This window comes from Micropterus dolomieu, linkage group LG17 (genome assembly GCF_021292245.1).
Source record: "Micropterus dolomieu isolate WLL.071019.BEF.003 ecotype Adirondacks linkage group LG17, ASM2129224v1, whole genome shotgun sequence".
Classification (NCBI taxonomy): Eukaryota; Metazoa; Chordata; class Actinopteri; order Centrarchiformes; family Centrarchidae; genus Micropterus; species Micropterus dolomieu.
In genome coordinates this window covers 20,625,341-20,643,755 of record NC_060166.1, presented here as the reverse complement: position 1 = coordinate 20,643,755, position 18,415 = coordinate 20,625,341, and the positions used below count along the sequence as shown (strand labels likewise).

The 18,415-nt window shown below is 39.1% G+C and overlaps 1 protein-coding gene across 7 annotated transcripts in view; it reads left to right on the top strand.

Moving 5' to 3' along the window:
* zgc:172282 (leucine-rich repeat and fibronectin type III domain-containing protein 1-like protein) overlaps nucleotides 1-18,415 on the top strand; it is a 136,508-nt gene that overhangs the window by 19,423 nt on the left and 98,670 nt on the right. The window contains exon 1 of one of the 7 annotated variants that reach the window (XM_046074899.1): nucleotides 1,895-1,913. The exons of 5 other annotated variants lie outside the window; for them this stretch is intronic. The gene's annotated coding sequence lies outside the window, so the exon portion shown is untranslated. Of the gene's footprint in view, nucleotides 1-1,894; nucleotides 1,914-17,596; nucleotides 17,616-18,415 lie in introns of those variants that run through there. One more of the 7 variants, XM_046074897.1, reaches the window with a different exon arrangement.

The following is an 18,415-nucleotide window of genomic DNA, read 5'->3' as shown; positions in this document are numbered from 1 at the left end:
TGTGTGTGTGTGTGTGTGTGTGTGTGTGTGTGTGTGTATATGTGTGTTGAGTAACGGGAGACAGATGCTGCCAATAGCACTAAGTCATGATTTATTTCTAGGTCTGACAACCAATAGATTACTTTGGTTCTTGCGCTGCTCCTCGATGAAACAGGCTGTCTGAACATCTGAACATGAAAAAACCCTCAGATGATCATTTTGAAGACTTTTTTATTCATGTCATTCCCTCTTTTCTCTTTGTTCCTCTGGCTTGGTGAGAACCAAGATTACAAGCCTCCATTCATTGCGATGTCACAGCTTGTGCCTCAGAGTACAGTGCTAATTAGCAGATGTTTACACACTGAACTCTTTATAAAACTGCCAAAAGAAACCTTGACTTTGACAAAAAGGAATACAAATTTTTAATGACCGGTTGGAAGTAAATCAACATAATATTTGGTTCATCTTGACTCACATGACTTATCAGCTGAGTAGGGTCATGAAAGGGAGTCGTAGCACAGAGTGAGGAAGATAAGTGTTTTTGATGTGGCGTCTATGTTTCTTGTGGGAATGTATTGATTTTTAGTCTTTTTTTTTATTAGAATTTTTTTTTTGATTGAACTAAACTTCAAGTACAAACAGTGCATTTTAGTAACTTTAATAAATATGTCTACATAGTAGGCAGGAGGGGCTTGACACATTTAGAGCTTTTAGTAAGGCCACCCAAACTCCACCTCTCAAGCTTAGTTCATTTGTCTTTATAAATAATCTTCTAATAAGAGTCAACAAAAATGTAAAAACAATAACCCTGACCTGACTACTGACTACTGATCTGAAAAATTTGACCATTGTGGGCAATATTACACATCAAACAGAAGTGGAAATATGGAAATATTTTTTTAATAAGATGCATGCATCAATGTGATAATAAACTTTTCATTTTCAATTCACCTTTGGTGCCATAAACACATGCTACTGGCTGGTTTTAGGTTGATTGATTTTAACCATCCATCACTCTTCATCTTCATCATTATTGTCACTTTTTCTAAAATTCAGCACATTCACCTTTGTTTTTGCCATCTCTGCAATGCATTTCCTGCACTGGACTTTAATGACTTTGGGGGCAGTGGCAATATTGCTTGCAGCAAACATGTTCATTGGAAGATTCTTTGATGAAAAAAGTTATCAAAATGTCCTTTTTTTACAGTACAGTATTTTCAGTGTTCAAATAGCTTTGCTTGCATATTTTATTTCTCTCACAGTGGGTGTAGTGGCAGGGAAAAGGAGCTTAGCGTCAGGTGGCAGATTGGCAATATTGCAGTAGTCAAGGGGGATAAATCACTATAGCCTGACAGATTAGTGGGAGTAGCCATGACTCAAGAGTGAAATAATCTTATTGTAATGAGAGAAGAAGTGTTTGTCAATAAGTCATTTTCTCTTCAATTGTTTGTAGATTAAACTAATATTACTTGATATTTTTCTCCTTCAATAGATGGGATGTCCTGAGTAGGAGACGGAGATGAGGAAAGGGGAGAGGAAGTCAGAGGACAGAAGAGAGCGAACAACAAAATTGGGAGGAAGGAAAGGAGAGAGACATTTAGCATTCACAGTGTTTACTCTGTGACTCACTATACACTAGACATACTTAGCATGTTTGCATAATCCCACGGGATATGTCAAAGTACAATGGCAACCCTTTTGCCATATTTTGCCAACAAATCAATTACTTGGTGAATAATATTTAAATAGTGCAATTCCTGGATGAGTAAGCTTACACTGTAGCTTTAGACGGATGGAGCCCATTTAATGAGAGATGGAGCCAAAGATACATAAAAAAAATGTTTACATTAGGAATCAGACATATAAAACTAGAAGAAAGATTGAGACTTTTTTTTCCTCCTGCAAAGCTGTTGGGTACACAGTGAGCATATCAGGTCTGTCATAATAAACACAACAAGCTCCACTTTTATCTTGTACCTGAATGAATTCTTACAGCATATACGGGCAGCTGTGTATACACATACTGTATTAGACGTATTACATGCATGGCAGGCTTTGTACATCACTGTGCCGAAGTGTGTGTGTGTGTGGGGGGGCTGTATCATGATGCAAAGCATATCTATTATTGAAGTAATGTAGTAATGGTGTGTGTTTTCCTAGCAGAGTGGAAGATGAAGCTACTCTAGCTAGGCTGCTTCATCTCACACATGCAGTTGTGCTCACTCTCTCACACACACACACACACACACACACACACACACACTCACACACACACACACATACAGGAAGTAGCTGGGGAGGCTCAGCAGGAGTGCTGACAGCTCGACTGTCTGACTAATGCTTTCTTTCACATTTCCTATCCTATCCTCCTCTCTCTCTCTCTCTCTCTCTCTCTCTCTCTCTCTCTCTGCCAGGTGTGGCCTACACCACAATGTTGCTTACAGGAAACCAGCTGTTTATCATACTCAGGTTAAAGCTGATCCCGTTAAGCTGTTTGAGTATTACAGTGACTAAACCTGAGAACATCTGTGAATATCTTTGCACCTGTGGTTACCCATCCACAATCCAATAGAATGAAATTTTAACAATTTAACTGACTTTACCTCTAATAAAAGGAAAATAAATAACTATTTACCTGACTTTACTGCTAATAAAAGGAAAATAAATTATTACCCAGACAATGATATCAATAGTAAGTACTTGTCGATATTCCCCCTGATACAACATCAACAAAACAGCCCTTAAGTTTTAAATGTCATATGACATTTACAAAATAATAGCGTATATTAAATTATGAGCTGTAGTAAGGCTTATATTCACAAGTAGGGAGACAGACTATAAACTTTTTTATCCTTTTCCATAATAATTTAATTTAATCTGTTAAACTAGACTTTTTCACTAGAAAATATTTTTTTGAATATGCATGCATGATGGGCATGTTTGCTGCAAAAGTAGCCTACCACTAATGCTGAATTTTGTCATGTAATCATATGGTTAGCTATGTGTAGTGTACACTCAGGGATACTCACAGAAAGGGTCTTAAGCCTCTGACATTAGCCTTCCTAATCACAGGTTTCTTTTGATTATGGTGATCTTGAAATTTAAGACGATACTGTTCTTGCAGTCATTCTTGCTCTGCAAAAGAGCTGCTTAAGATAAACCCCTCATATGTGCCTGTATTGTTTTAATGTTAAATGTGCGCTGCACTCTATAGTGGAGCTTGATGTGACAATCTAATGGCAAGGAACTATGCCAAAGGCTAAGAGAGACAAGACATTTAAGTCCTCCATCACAAAAATATGTATTCACCACTAGGCAGATCTCACAAGGCTTACGTCAAACAACTTAACTCGAGGGAGATTCGTTTTGTATGAATGTTTAATCCAGCCTCTTAAAGTGGCAAGGAAGCCACCTGTGAGCCAGGGCATAGTTAGACTCAATATTCTTTGCTAATTGGCACAAAACACAAAGCACAACTGAGGCTGATGGTAATGTCAGGATTCAACAACAATTAATGGAGACATTCGAGTAAGACTTAAGTAGTCACCAAAGTAATTACAATTTATCCAGATGGGGCCATGAATGTCTATACAAAATGTCATGTCAATCTATCCAAACAGTGTGGAGACATTTCACTCAAAACTAAAAAAGTTAACCTCACGGTGGCGCTGGAGGGGAAGTCAAGGGTTCACAAAGTGACTAGATCGATATCTGTACAAAATGTCATGGCTATCTATCCAATAGTTGGTGAAATACAGTATTTCAGTTTGGACCAAGGTGTTGGATAGACCAACTGATGTGACCATTGCCAGAGCCATGCCACCAGCATGGCTAAAAACATCCATAATTGGCATCTGTTTCCAATAATGCATTTCATGTAACCTGTCTTTCTGAGTAGTATTATTGATCATGTGATTTGTTGGTCTGAGGTCAGTTGATTAGGCTAAGGATTAGATTCACTATTCGCTGATCTGATTAGCATATTGATGCTCCAGTGATCTTGTTAGTGCTAATTGAATTACTCCCGATAAGAGTGTATGTTTCCCCATGTAACCACTGGGGGATAAGAATTTAAGTAAATTCAAGTAAGAATGGATATCAAAGAACTTTAACAGTGATGCGACAGTGTTAATCAATAGTTCAATTATTGGCACACACACACAAAAACATTTATAATAAATTATAATACAATTTGAACTTATCAGAACATTTTATGATTAACACATTTTTGAACTTTGATGTACCAGTATAATCTAGCTCTCCAATGTGTCTTTATTTGAAATTGCTCCAGTGGGCCAAATTTGACAGAACAGATTATTTTTTCAAAGTTATTAATGAGGAGAGAAAATGTTCCCCAAAATACCCTGGAGAAATTTGTGGCTCCGACTGCTACAGTACCAATTGTTACATGTTTTCAAAGCCATGCCAATTTCTCGCTGGCTTTAGTCTAGTATTTTACAAGTATAAAAACAATTTAGTCTTTGTTAAATGAACCTCCAAAGAGGTCAGTTGTATTTGTTTCGGTCCTTGTTTTGTTGTTAGGATCATAGGGAACTGACTGTTTATCATTCTCGTGATATTTCCTAGTATGGGTTAAAATAATTACCGTGGGTCCCTGTGTGCTTGCTGTATTAAAACAAATTCTGATTGGTTGGAGGGGTGCATAGGATCACTTCATTAGGACAGCTTGCTGCACCACAGGCCAACTGGCATCCAGTCAACACACACACAATTTCTCACACACACACACACACACAGACTCTCTCTCTGTTTCTCTGTCTCTCTCTGTCTCTCTCTGTCTCTCTCTCTCTCTCTCTCTCTCTCTCTCTGTCTCTCTCTGTGTTTCTGGCTCTCTCATACATACTTTTGAGGTTGCCAACACTGTGTAGCCAGTGGTTGCGGGATTAAATTGTCACAATGTTCCAATGATAGTGGAAAGGGGAGGGGGGGAAATGAAAAAATTGAAGAAAGAGAAAGTGAGAGTAAAAAACACAAGTTGAATAGAGAGGGTAAAGGAAAACCGGATGTAGAAGCAAGTGAGAAGAGAGAGAAACTGAGGTTATGAGGAAGAGGCTGGAAAGTTGAGAGCAAAATGAGAAAAGGAGATGATGGAGAAATAGAGAGAGGGCATTGTGTGTATGTGTGTGTTTATGTTTTTCCCTCAGGGAGGCCCGAGGACAACATTAGAGTGCCTCATATGGAGCAATTCTGTCTCTCTTTCTTCTTTTATCTCGGCCTCCTTATTTGTATGTCTGTCTTTTGCCTTCCTCTATTCTACCTACACCTTAATACAGACTTTTGTTGGCCATTACTGCCTCACCTTCTTTGTTTCTCAATCTTTATTATGCACCTGCAGTTTTTGTTTTCCTTTTCACCTGAGAAATCTGTCAGGGAATGCTGCTTTGTGGTTACCATGCTGCGTTGGCCCTGGCACCACTTAGCCCTAAAGTTAAAAGGTGATCGTTGGTGCCATAATAAGCCTGTTACCCGGTGCTGCAGCTTAACAGGCAAGTTAAATCTCCATCCACCAACCACTCCACTCTCAATCACTCAATACTTGAACTATTACTGCTGAAAGTGGTCACTCGACAGTCTGTGGCTGGCTGCTTGTAGAGTTGACTCAGTGCACACTTGTACTTCCAACTGTTAATAGGCAGAAACAGTAGTAAAGGAAAGCTACAATTGGTCCTTAGCATAGAATTGCAGCATACTGTAATATTGGCTTTGTCATCATAGTTATAAATACAGTCATTTTTGTATGGAAATTTGTCATTAGTGTGAAACAGGAGGCTGGCTGAATGATTTGATGCAGAGGAAAATGGTACAGATGATGGGTGGAGGATGATGGATGAACTGATTTCCCTTTAACTCTGGCAATCTGGGTTCAAGGCATACTTGACCAAAGAGGCTTAAAAACCAAACAACCAACTTAGTCAGATCTTTAGCAGGCGTTGGTCTAATCTGCTGGACTGATAAGGAAAAACATGCTGTAGGTGAATTAGTGGTGCATACATAACAGTTTTATGTACTATACAGACTACAACCCAGATATCAGAGCGTTGGGAGTTCAGAAATGAAACAGAGAAGGCAACAACTTGAAAAATGTTATTTATTTTAGTGTAGCATGGGATGATGCAGACTTTGTAATATTAAAGCCATTTCAGATTCATTTGTTTTATAAAATTTACAGTTTATGTGTGAAGGCTCTCGTTCAAACAGGCTTCATTCTAATCAGTCTAAAAAGAAGAGAGCTGCTTCCTAATAGCATCAACCTTGCAGGTGACAGAAATAAGTTTAAGATTTAAAGTAACAACTGTGCCTCATAAAAAATGGATGCTGGTAGCTCATACACAAACAGAAACACACATAATCATACAGGGGTTTCTTGTGGGAGTGACGGCAAATCTGGAGAGTCTCTCTGTTCTCAGTGACTTTTCATGAATCACTGTCTCCATCGTCCTTGTGATCACCCTTTTCTTTGAGGCCCATAAGCTCAGAAAGCAGCAGCTAAAAGCTGAATGAAAGATAGAAGCAAACAGAGGGAAATAGAAAGGAGATAGAAACGGAGCCAACAGACCGGCAGAGACACACACCAAGACATAGAGTGAAACATGATTAGTTTAGTGGGCTGCTGTAAGGTAGAAATCTGTGAAGGAATGCATTATGGATCATGTTACTGTGAGGTATACTGCTGGATACTCTGCACACCAAATACATTACGGCTAAACTGAATTACACCCACCATATCTTGGCCCAAGGTCAGCAAAAGTGCAACACCCCTGGAGCTATTTGGGTTGTGACAAAACAGAAATAATGCAAAACTGCTTTGTCAGATGCATTACTCGCACTTGTCCCTGTCCATGAAAATGCTAATCCCCAAACCATACTGAATAAAACAATTATGTGACTATAGCAACGGTGTCAAAACTGAACTGACCTGTTCAGCAGGTAAAAAAAAGGATTAAAACAGCTACAGAAATAAAAGCCCTGGTTGAAAAGCTGCAAAAAATACGATAAGTGCAAGAATGACAGCCAATAATTCATGAAGGGCACAATGCAACCACTTATCACTGGTGGTTAAAAATTCTAAAGAGTCATCACGTTTTACAATCATCTTTAATCCACTGACGCACGTGTCCCTGCAATGTCAAAGGATTAAAACATGTAGGCAAGTGTGCCCTCTCCTATCTGGCTCCCAACACCCTCGCATTGTCGTTGGAGTAGTCAGTCTTTCGCACTCACAAAACAAAATGACAATTGTGGTCTCAACGTGGATGTAGAAACAAATCTTCACACGTAGAAGTGGCTATTGAGCTATTTTTGCCAGATAGGACACTGTGCTGCAAGCACATTTCAGCGAGGATATGTTAACATATAGATTCATAGATTCATCATATGACAATAGCTTCAGCCTGTCACAGACACTTTTGATGAGGCCCTTTCTTCACCCTTGACTCCACGAATCAGTCCTCCCTCATCCTCACTACAGGAGGATTTCTGTCTACTCAGTCTGTGTTTCAGAGGCAGGCTATGGATAGGTTTTAAAGTAATTCAAACTTCTTTTCCTGGATTCTCGACGGAGCCTCCACGGGCCGCAAACAGAGCACAGTGGGTGGCAGTCCGACATCGATCAGGAAGAGCTCTCATGCAGTCACTTCAGACTCTTTCAACTAAATTATGGAACATTTAAATGGTAAAATAAGGGGTGAAGCTGAAATGCTGTCAAACTCAAGAAAACATTTAGGAAATTAAGCAGCCCTGCATACTTAATGTGTTTTTTTATTGAACATGAGATCTGCCTGTTATGAAAGGTTAGAGAGAGTGACCAAGTGACCAACTATATATGCAACGATCCAATGTACTATATAGTAAGTACATACAATGGGATAATGCTGTATATTGTACAGGATGACACTAAACTGTTCTGATGCCATATCATCACTGTAATTATGCTATATAACCCCCCCCCCCACTTTTCCTTATTCCTTTCTCCCTGAAATGTTTGTGTTTTTAAATAAGTGAACATTTTGACTAGAATTTATTTTGTGAGAATATTTAGGTTCATATTTTAAATCCGATATCATGATAATACTTCAGTTATGATTTGTGTCTAGACTTTTGTTTGTGATTGCATGATCAAAAATTACATACACCACATTAAAAATGCAGGGTGAATACTGGGTGCAAATTCCAAAGTCCACCATGACTGCAAACAGAAAACTTTTTAGGGGGGCTGCAAAATCTAAATAATTTGCTTCGGGACAGTGTAAAAAGTATTGAGGTGTGAAGGTTGTCTGAATTTTAAAAGTAATTTATTAAAAACAGAGCCCACCTCAACATTTTTTTACTGCAAAAATCTGCAACGCCCTTCCCTAAAGAGCTGCTAAATTAATTATTTTTACAGCAACCCAATGAGAGAACCCCCTGGACACAGATCTATTCTGTGCTTCAAAACTGACATCGATCTCCCTGCAAAAGCGAATTGATATTGAGGGAAAAGAGTCAGAGATCATAATCTGCATATCACCAAATACTTTATGACCCATGAGACACACAAAGTCATTCTTTTGATGTATCCATTTGATCTGTTTGTTTGTTTTTTGCTGTTGTTTTTAACTATAAATCTCTCAAGATACAATTAAATAAAAGATAAATCTTGGATAAAACCCTGTCTCCAGTTTTCACCAAAGAATTCAGGTCTCCCAACATTACATAATTCTCCCTCTATTCTGGCCACCCCTTTCCACTAATGACTCCCATATAGTCCCTTGTATAAATTCAGCAGAGAAGGTGTTCCCCATCTGGCTTGTAGGAATGAGTTGCAGCAATGAATCAGAGAATATTTAAATCAGGCATGTGATATTAGTAGCTTTATGTTGGCACATTAAGAAGGCCAGTCACATTCCCTCTATGATGAATGGCTTTTTAAATAGAAAATGAACACTCTATAGGTGTAATGAGATGCATCAAATAGGCCTAAAAGGCTGTGCAGTTTGTCCATGTATAGAATGTCTCCATCCTTAATGTGTTCCTTGTTCGTTAGCCCTACAATCCACTGTTTCTTGTTTTTTTTCTCAAATGGATGACATTATCCACTGCTCTAATTTGAAAATAGCTTGAGGCTTAAAAGGTGCTGAATGCAATATCAGTTGGGATAAATTAAATTAAAAAATGAAATTGTTTTCTTTATAGTGGGTATTGAATAGGAGTCTAATCAAAAATGCACAGTGGCCACTGTCCTTAGGCAATTTTTATCTCCAAAGCAGACGTCATGTAGTAAATACCGGAGATTTTTCAGTAAATGGCACTGCAACTCAACCCAGTACATGTAGCAGCTACAGAGGTGTCTCACAAGCACTAATGTCTGAAAGCCAACGCCTACAATTTTGCAGATAAATCCCCATTATGTGTGCTTATCGCAACCCTGAATGTGAGCCTTAGTGAATGTCTTCATTTTCTGCTTTGGCAAAATAGGGGATCTACATGTCTTGCCAGAAAGCATTCAGTGAATTAATTAAAAGTTGAAAGGGCCACAGAGAAAGGGAGTGACAAGAGAAAGAAATAGAGATAGAGCAAAGCTTCCTTAAAGGATACATAGAAGAGGTTTTGACAGAGGATTAGACTTGTCTGAGAAAAATGGACGACAACAAGCAGGTAGAATTTGCTCGACACATCCTGTGTGCATCTGAAAGATATAATGAATTGTTGTGGGTTCACATAAATTTATTTTTGTTACTAATCAGTATTGCACGTAACTGTTAGCTGCACTAATGGGAATTCTGATGACAACAGTTAGTCAGTGTCTTTAAACAGAAAAAATACAGAAGTTTGAGACAGAAAAAGGAGAGAGACAAGCAGAGTTGATGAGGATAAAAAAAAAAAGGGGGAGGGAAGGAGAGAAACAAAACAACTGATAAAACAGTGAAAAGACCAAATTCTTCTGTTAAATTGCACAGTAATGAGGTCTGGAGGAAACAAAGTGTCGAGGAATGGACCACGGGATGTATAGTGTGTCAAAATGACCATGGCTCACTGCTGCACTGTGTGTGTGTGTGTAAATGGAAGGTTTTGTTATTAGTCAGGGTTGATTGAGTCATACTGCAAGTTTAGATCAGCCAGCCCCCTCATTATCACTGCACAGACACGCACACATACACCGTCATGGGGTGGATAAACAGATAAATGAGTGAGCACTGACCACTGCACAGTGGTGGAATGCAATAAGGAGCAGGTGGGAGAGAGAGAGTGAGGAAACAGAGGAGAGGCAAGCAGGCAGGAGGGAGGGGAAATCATGACATGGAGGGAGGGAGGACAGAAAACCATTTTAAAGTACAAGAGAAGGCAATGAAGGAATGGAGACATGGGGAGAGGGTGAATGAGGCATATTAAAATTAAGTTTAAATTTGGACAGTAATTGTAGGATGAATTTCGATAGATAAGGAAGTGTGGAATGCGCAAATGAGGAGGTAATGGATAGAAAAGGGAGCGGAGGAATGGGGGGCAGGCTATTTGAGGAGGCAGTGATCAAATGAGGGAAATAGAGTGAGAGAGTGACAAATGTAGAGGAGGGGAAACAGATGGAGGGAGACATGACCAAATGGAGAGAGTGTTAAGATATTGAATAGAGGGCTTGACAGGATGGGAGGAAGAGGGGTGATAGTGAGGGAGGCACAGTTTGGAGAGAGCAGTCACATCTCAAGGTCAAACTGCTGTTTATTATCTATCTATTGAAACTGAAGAGGAAGGGCCCTCTACATTTTGCACCTGCAGACTATCCTGGACAAAATGTGGTGAAATCTTTGGTTGTCAGTCAAATCAAATCCTGGATCTTCGTTAACGAAGACAAAGGAAATAACGAAAACTAGATGCTTCACTAGAGGCTTTACAAAAAACAATAACTAACTGAAACTGTAATGTAGCTTTGCAAAACTAACTAAAATAAACTAAAATGATATAGTTAATGTCCTTAGTTTTCGTCTTTGTCAGTTTATTTTATAGGACCCACATTAGCCTGTATTTTGGGTGGATATGAAGCCGGGTGTAACTGACGTTGTGGGGAAGTTGGTCTGGCCAGACTGTTCGGTGGTGCTGACAGTGATTAGCCAAAGACACCTGTTGATGAGCCACGGGTGTAAAGTGCTTTGGTCCTCTGAAGAGGTGGCACACTGCATGTCCAGTGGCTGTCCTGCCATGATGTGAATGAACCAGATTTGAATCAGAATTGGTGCCTTGCTTTAATCGTCAGGAAAGCCCGGGTCAGAGCGGCATCTGGCCACAGCATAGCAGGTGGTGGACCGCACTATATTACACTGTAGTATTTATTTAGGCAATGTGCCCCCTATATACAAACTTCAGATAGCTTAAATAAGGGTGTCCCTTTTCACAGATCTGCATTTTACTTGTATTTTTTTTGTGAATAAACTAAACTGAACTGAGCTTGGCATCATGCAGCGACAAAGACTAAAACTAACACTGAAACTCATAAAAACTAAACTAAAAGTAAGCATTTTCAAAAATAAAAACCCATGTTAAAAACTGATTAAAACTAAAGTGAAATTGAGAACAAAGTCAAAACTAAATAAAAATAAAAAATAATGAAAAATATAATAACCTTGGATCTTACTGAGGGATGTGTCCACAATTTGCTGATTTAGAGCTTAGGTGACCAAAAACAGCCTTCATCAGAATTTCAATTGTGTTAACAAATTTGGGGTCAAATCCTCCATAAAGTTCACATTTGTGGTTTTGAGTGAAATGTCAGCATTTAATGGATGCCATGGCATTTGTGATGCACATTCATACATTCAGGATAACTTGTATTCAGTTTGATAATCCCCTGACTTTTCATCTAGTGCCATCATCTGATCAAAAAATAAATTTGTCCAATGGTTTGGGATTAAATACTAATGGCTAAAGCTAATGACATTCCCATCAGCCTATAGTACAAAGTAATTAGAAAATGTTAGCATGGCAACATCCTAAACTAACATAGCGAACATGGTAAAATATACCAGCTGAACATCAGTATGTTAGCATTGTTGTTGTGAGAATTTTAGCATGACATTAGCATGAAGTTCCAAGCTTTAGTCGCTAAAAATCTAGTTGTTTAACTTCTGACACCATTAACTGACCTCACCATAAGGTGTGGTTACAGGTGCAAGAGAGCATGCTTCTGTTCACATCCAGCCACACCTTTCAGTGATGCTGGGTGTGGTCAGAGGTGCATCAAATTGGAACCTTTCAACTAGAAATCTGTCTGGGTTTTTTTCTGTTTACTTCATAGTTCTAGGATTGACCAGGTATATATGGCACCATCTGACATGCCTCAAAAGCGATATCGCACAGTCACAGTGACACAGATCATGACCAAGACACTTCTGGCATAGTGCAACATGCAATGAACCTGCGAGATCAATGTTATCGCACAGTCTGTAGATGCCTTAAGGTGAAAGAAAGGAGGTGGAGGAAGGTAAGGAAGGTAAAATATAGAGGGAGCCGGTAGGAGAGTGAGCTGGGGATATGATATAAACTTGCTTTTTTTTTGGTGAGCACTCCAAAAAAAATGGAAATCTCACAAGAATTCTCTTTCACAAGGAGCAGGGACAATGATAAAAATAAAGACAGGATGGGGAGTGTGAAGAAGAACTAATAAATTGAGAGAGGGAGAGGCAGGAGACGAAGAAAAGGACATGTGATATACTATAGTGATAAACAAAGAGAGGTTAGAGACAGACAAGAGGGATAGAGAGACAGTGAGAGAGAGACAGGTGGTGTTGTTGTGTGGGAGGTGGAGAGAAAGCAATGGAGAGGTCAGTGTTAACTGGTGTGGTCTGGCTTTCTCCCCGAGACCTATCACAACCCATCAGCTCACTCTGGTGGAACACACACACACACACACACACACACACACACACACACACACACACACACACACGTGCACACAACACAGTGCCTCTATGATGTGGACAGGCTAAATAGAGAGAAATAGTGGTGCTGTAAGTGGTTGGGAGATTGAAAGAGGGAGGGAATGAAGAAATTGTTTCAGATGAGAGAAGCTGGTGCAAAATCATACCCTTGAGTGTGTGTGTGAGAGAGAGAGAGAGAGAGAGAGAGAGAGAGAGAGAGAGAGAGAGTGAGTAATTTTGAACATGGGTGCTTTTGTGTGTGTTAGAGGGGAGATGGAATCAATTTGGCCAGTGAAAGAAAGTAGTATATCACTGTGTGTAGAATCTACAACCTGCCTGTGATTTGCCTGTGTGGCTGATTTGGTAAAAGTCATGGACTGGCAACCACTAAGCCATTCTTACACACACTTAAAAATTATATACAGTGTCAAAGCATGGGGTTCAAATATTTCAAAAGATGGTCTGATGATGTTTGGTACAAACCTAAATTCCGGAAGTATTGCCTCTGGAGCCCGGTGTAAAGCAAAATTTAACTAAAAGTCAAAGATCTCTGTTCAAGCTCAGGTACATTGCCATTCGTTATAAAAACAGCTGAGCCTGAGACAGAAGACAAAGGTCTTTGTTTGCAATGTAATGTAGGAAGTTATATGTCTGACTAATGTGTCACCATTATTGTAAGTGCATATGGGCTATGCACTTGTATGTGCACAACACAATAAACATAACTAACTTGATATGTTAAGGGAAAGGGGTATTCCAGGGATTTAGTTTACAATTTCAAAACATTGAGGGTAAGAATAGTCAACATTGATGGAGCAGAGACTGGGGAGCCCTGACTTTTAGTTCTTACCATCAAGCTCCAAAGACATTTGATCCTACACTTCCCATAATGCAACTCTATAGCATGTTGTTGATAGACACTTGCTGGTAAGTGCAGTCTTTTAAACTCCAATTCTCCAATTTCTAGCACAAGCTTTATTAGCATGATGACATCACCAGGGGCATTTCTCAGACCTGTAAAAAGCTCCTCTAGATCCACAGTAGAATATACAACCATCACAGGCTGAGTAGTAATCAGACTACCACATGATTATAAAACTGGCTATGTCCCCTTTTTAGTACTTTCTCTTATTTTACATGACAGTATACTAGTATACCATATTTTCCCACATCCATTCAGGCATACAAGCCTCTGACTTTGAAGGCTCTAAGAGGAGAAATGGGAGGCAGACGAGAGTGAGAGGTGAAGATAGGTGGAGAAAAGGATGGAGAAGAGACGCCACAAAAGGTAGCTGTCAGTCATCATCATCAGTCATGTGGCAAAGTTGACCTTGAGGCTGGACAGAGCGATTATACTCCAGACCTCACCTGCACACGGACACACACACACGTCCACACAGAAAAGGGGGAGGGGTAAAGAGGAGCTGGTGCGTTTACATGCAGAACATCACTGTATAATGTATCCAACCCTTTATTTGACAACTGCTTAATTAACAAGGGTGGTTATGGTGTTTAATATGTATCCTAGGTAACCTAATTTCCGTCTTGTGCATTATACTCTTGTGATGGCTGGATGTCAAAAGGTGGTTTAGGTTATCACTTCATTTGGAATAAGAAATAGATTTGGCTTCTCTCTATCAGACTGACTCACAGGCAGTCATATTGATTGACACTGAACCCCCTAAGAGACCCCATAGACAGACAGACAAATGGTGGTATACCGTTTATTTAAAGTAAAGTCTCTAGTGTTCTCCAAGTCTGTTTATCAGCTCCCCCCTTCCGCCTCTCTATCCTCCATTTGTCATTTTCTCTCTATTTCTTTTATTTCTAGTCATCTCTAGGAACTAAATTAAAATTTCTGCCCTGTATTTTGCACAATTCAACCTTTTTTTGCAGCATAAGCCGCATGATGGCTGACAGCCAGGTTTCATTACATGAATAAGTCATTCCCCTTTATTAATTATTAAAATAAAATTACATATCATGGTTTTAGTACAGCTTTCCCACCCTAATGCAAGATCCTCCTGCAGTCAAAGCACGGATGTTATAGTTATTAATGGTCTTATCTAGATTTGTAAACAGATATCTTCCCCAGAACTTGTGCTGCCCATCAGAAATAATTCATGTCTTCTTTGTAATTCCACAATTTAATTCCCTTTAATGGATTTCAATCTACAGAATTATACACTATTCATGCTGCTGCCTCGGATTCAGAAATGGCAGAGTAAATTAAAACATCAAACAGATCTCCTAATCCTACTGCTTTGCAGAGTGGCTCCATTTAAACAATAGCACAAAAACAAGAGCAGGATAAATAATAGAAGTAGGCAACAAAGAGATCTGATTGGAGGTACTACATCAGCAAAACAGGGGTGACATTATCAGCAGGCTGACACACTGTTTGGAGTTTATCAAAGATGTAAGACGCTTATTTGTCTCTATACAACCTAACCTAAAATGTACATTGTAAACTTATCTCTACTGACATGTAGGATAAATGTTTGGCGATGTATCTGTGTAGTAATGTTGTGGACTGTGGTGTTTTAGATAGATTCATCCTCTTCCTCTCTCCTAATCTCTAATCCCTTGCACAGCTGGGGCACTGTGTGTGTGTGCGCATACGTGCATGCGTGTATTTGGCTAAAAGTGTGTCTGTGTCAGTGAGTTGCATGTACACACTTGTGGCTGTCTATGACCCCCTTAGTGTATGTGTGTGCAATCGTGTATTCAGTTGTTAAGGTAAAGTTTGGGGTGCGGGAGAACGCTAACGTATATATGATGTAGAACGAGAAAAGACTTTTCAACAGTAAATGTGCTGTGTTATTTGGTGTAAAGATGACATGATATCCAACCCTGTAATTAAAAAGGAGATATTTTATTACGTTATACTACATCATAATCCAATCAACCCAATCTATACAAATGTATTCTGCCTAATCTCATTCAGAACAATGACTGGAAGAAAGGTTGGCCAAGGCATCTCAATTTTATGAAGTGTTGTCAACCTGCCAGCCTACTGGATACTACAATGAAACATCTATTTAAGTTAATTTTATGCATACATTGGCCTTAATTAGCAGTTTTGCGTGTGAGAGAAATAAGGAAAAACAACATACACAATATTATTGTGCAAGTTAGGTTCAGAAAGAGCTTCAGAGAATCAGCTCTTTTTTATAATATAGCTGCTAATGTGTTTGTTGTATTAAAAAATAAGACATTGTCTTTTGAAGCTATCCATTGCATATTTTCACTGTGATATCAGTGATTTTGTAAAGGTGGCTAAATAATAGGATGGTTAATATGTGAATATGTTGCCCCAAAGCCAAATCTTACCTACAGACACAATGATACAGTGCTTAATGGTGACTACTGTACACATGTATTATGGCAGCAGTTGGAGAAAGTAGTGATAATTGTCTGCATTTTGACACTGTTAACTATTGATATTTACATTGTTTTATTTGTTTTGAGGAAGTTGAACACACATTGTTCTAAATAAAGGTTCGCTCTTCATGTTTATCATTAAAGATACATTAATAATGAAGAAAATATATTTTAGTGACCTTTTCTGTCTTTAAAGCGTGTTTTAAAACGTTTTGGAGATTTTTTATCATAGATTGCAATCGTCAACATACTATGGTATGCTGATAAAATCTTTGCCTCACAGACTGCCGTAATCCTCCTTTAACCATCGAGTCTATCTATAATTACGATAGTGTGTGTGCGTGTGTGTGTGTGTGTGTGTGTGTGTGTGTGTGCGTGTGTGTGAGCATGTAGTTACAAGTGTTCTTAAGTGCACTATGCACATATGTGTGAGCACGGCCAATGAAACGACAACAGAGCTGAAGATCAAATGTTACACTGCTTCCAGATCACCATGTATCCTGATGTACTCGCTTACACACACACGCACGCACACACATATGCTTCCACAAACATACTGTAGGCACGTACTTTCTGCCACTGCAAGATTGTGTAGTGCTAAAAGGCTTGGCTGCCAGACTGGAGCTTTTAGAGGTCATCACAGCAACATTTAACCACATGAAATGCTCTTTGATAGACATTTTTTGCACTTCACTAATCGACGTGGTAATTTTCTGTTTATTAGATTCATTAGTGTTTTTGCATTTGGCAGACACCTTGCTCACACTCTGCTTCTGCGTATGTGTTTGACAAATGGACTTCACTGAAATAATTCTCCTGAGATTCATGCATTATTTTTGCTGCTTTCATGCTCACACATTGTGTTATGTGACTGTCACTCCTCTTCTGTATATCACATTGTGCATTTGTATTTATACACTGCTGCATGTATTTAAATTTTTACTGTGCTATCCTATTCCCTATGCTGTCCAGGCTCTACCTGCTTACTTTTCTTTTGCTTTATCTAAAAATTTATTTTTTTAAAATAGGGCCTGCTAAAACTTTAATTATCTTATCAAGGAGATTACAATTTCTTATCTTGATAAACATTGCAGTAGGTGTAATGAGGCCATTTTGAATGTTGACATTCATCTCTCAAGAGAAAAGCTGCTTCGACAATTTGTTGATTAAATGGACTATGATTAGCAACTAGTGGTAGCCATAGTAACAGTTTCTCTTCATGAGTCATATCCTGCATTTGTCCTTCAGTGGAAATCTCACAAGAATTCTCTTTCACTATCTTACCTTTATCCTCTCTGAGAACTGCAGTCAACACTAACATCAACCTGTACTCAGCCAGACCTCCAGGTAGGAAATTTGGGCTATACTCTGTCACTTTACCTTCTGAATGCTCCTCTATAATAGTAAAGTCTTTATATTATGGTGTCTCTGCAGCTAAAAAAAACAGAACAGATGTTTTTTTGGGGTCTTGGTTTGGTTCATCGGTTGTTGCTGTTGTTGTTTACTCATTCTGATTGTCCAAGGATTAAAATCAACAAGAATTGTCCACTCAAAATGTTGCCTTCCCACCTCGTTTCTCGGAATGTTTAATGAGACATACATTTGCACATGGTTAAAACTCAATGCCATTGCATTGAACAAAGTAAATGCATTGAAGATCCCGCTGATTTTTTTACCTTGGTTGCATCAAGACCACAGACAGAGAAGGTGCTCTGCAGTTTTCATTCCTCTATGGATCTCAGTAGATTAGTCCAACATCTTTACCTCACTCTCAACATAATTACCTCACACCAGTTACACTGATGTGTTCAGTCACTCAAGTGGCCCCAGTGATGAGACAGTAAGGGGACAGAAAAGGAGAGAGTTAAAGAGAGGTGTGTGTGTGTGTGTGTGTGTGTGTGTGCGCGCGCGCATGTGCTTCAGTATCCGCATGGCTGTGTGTTTATGTCCTGTTGGCTGGATTGCAAAGCAGAGCAGAGCAGATGGGTTTATAATGAGGAAACAGAATTATTCTGATAATGATGACCAGATAATTATACGCCCTCTGAAGGAGGGAGGAAGGCGTGGGGAGGGTGGCAGTGGTGGATTAAAAAGAGAGTTAAATGGATCAGAGAGAAGAGGAGTGCTTGTACACAAAAAAAGGGGTT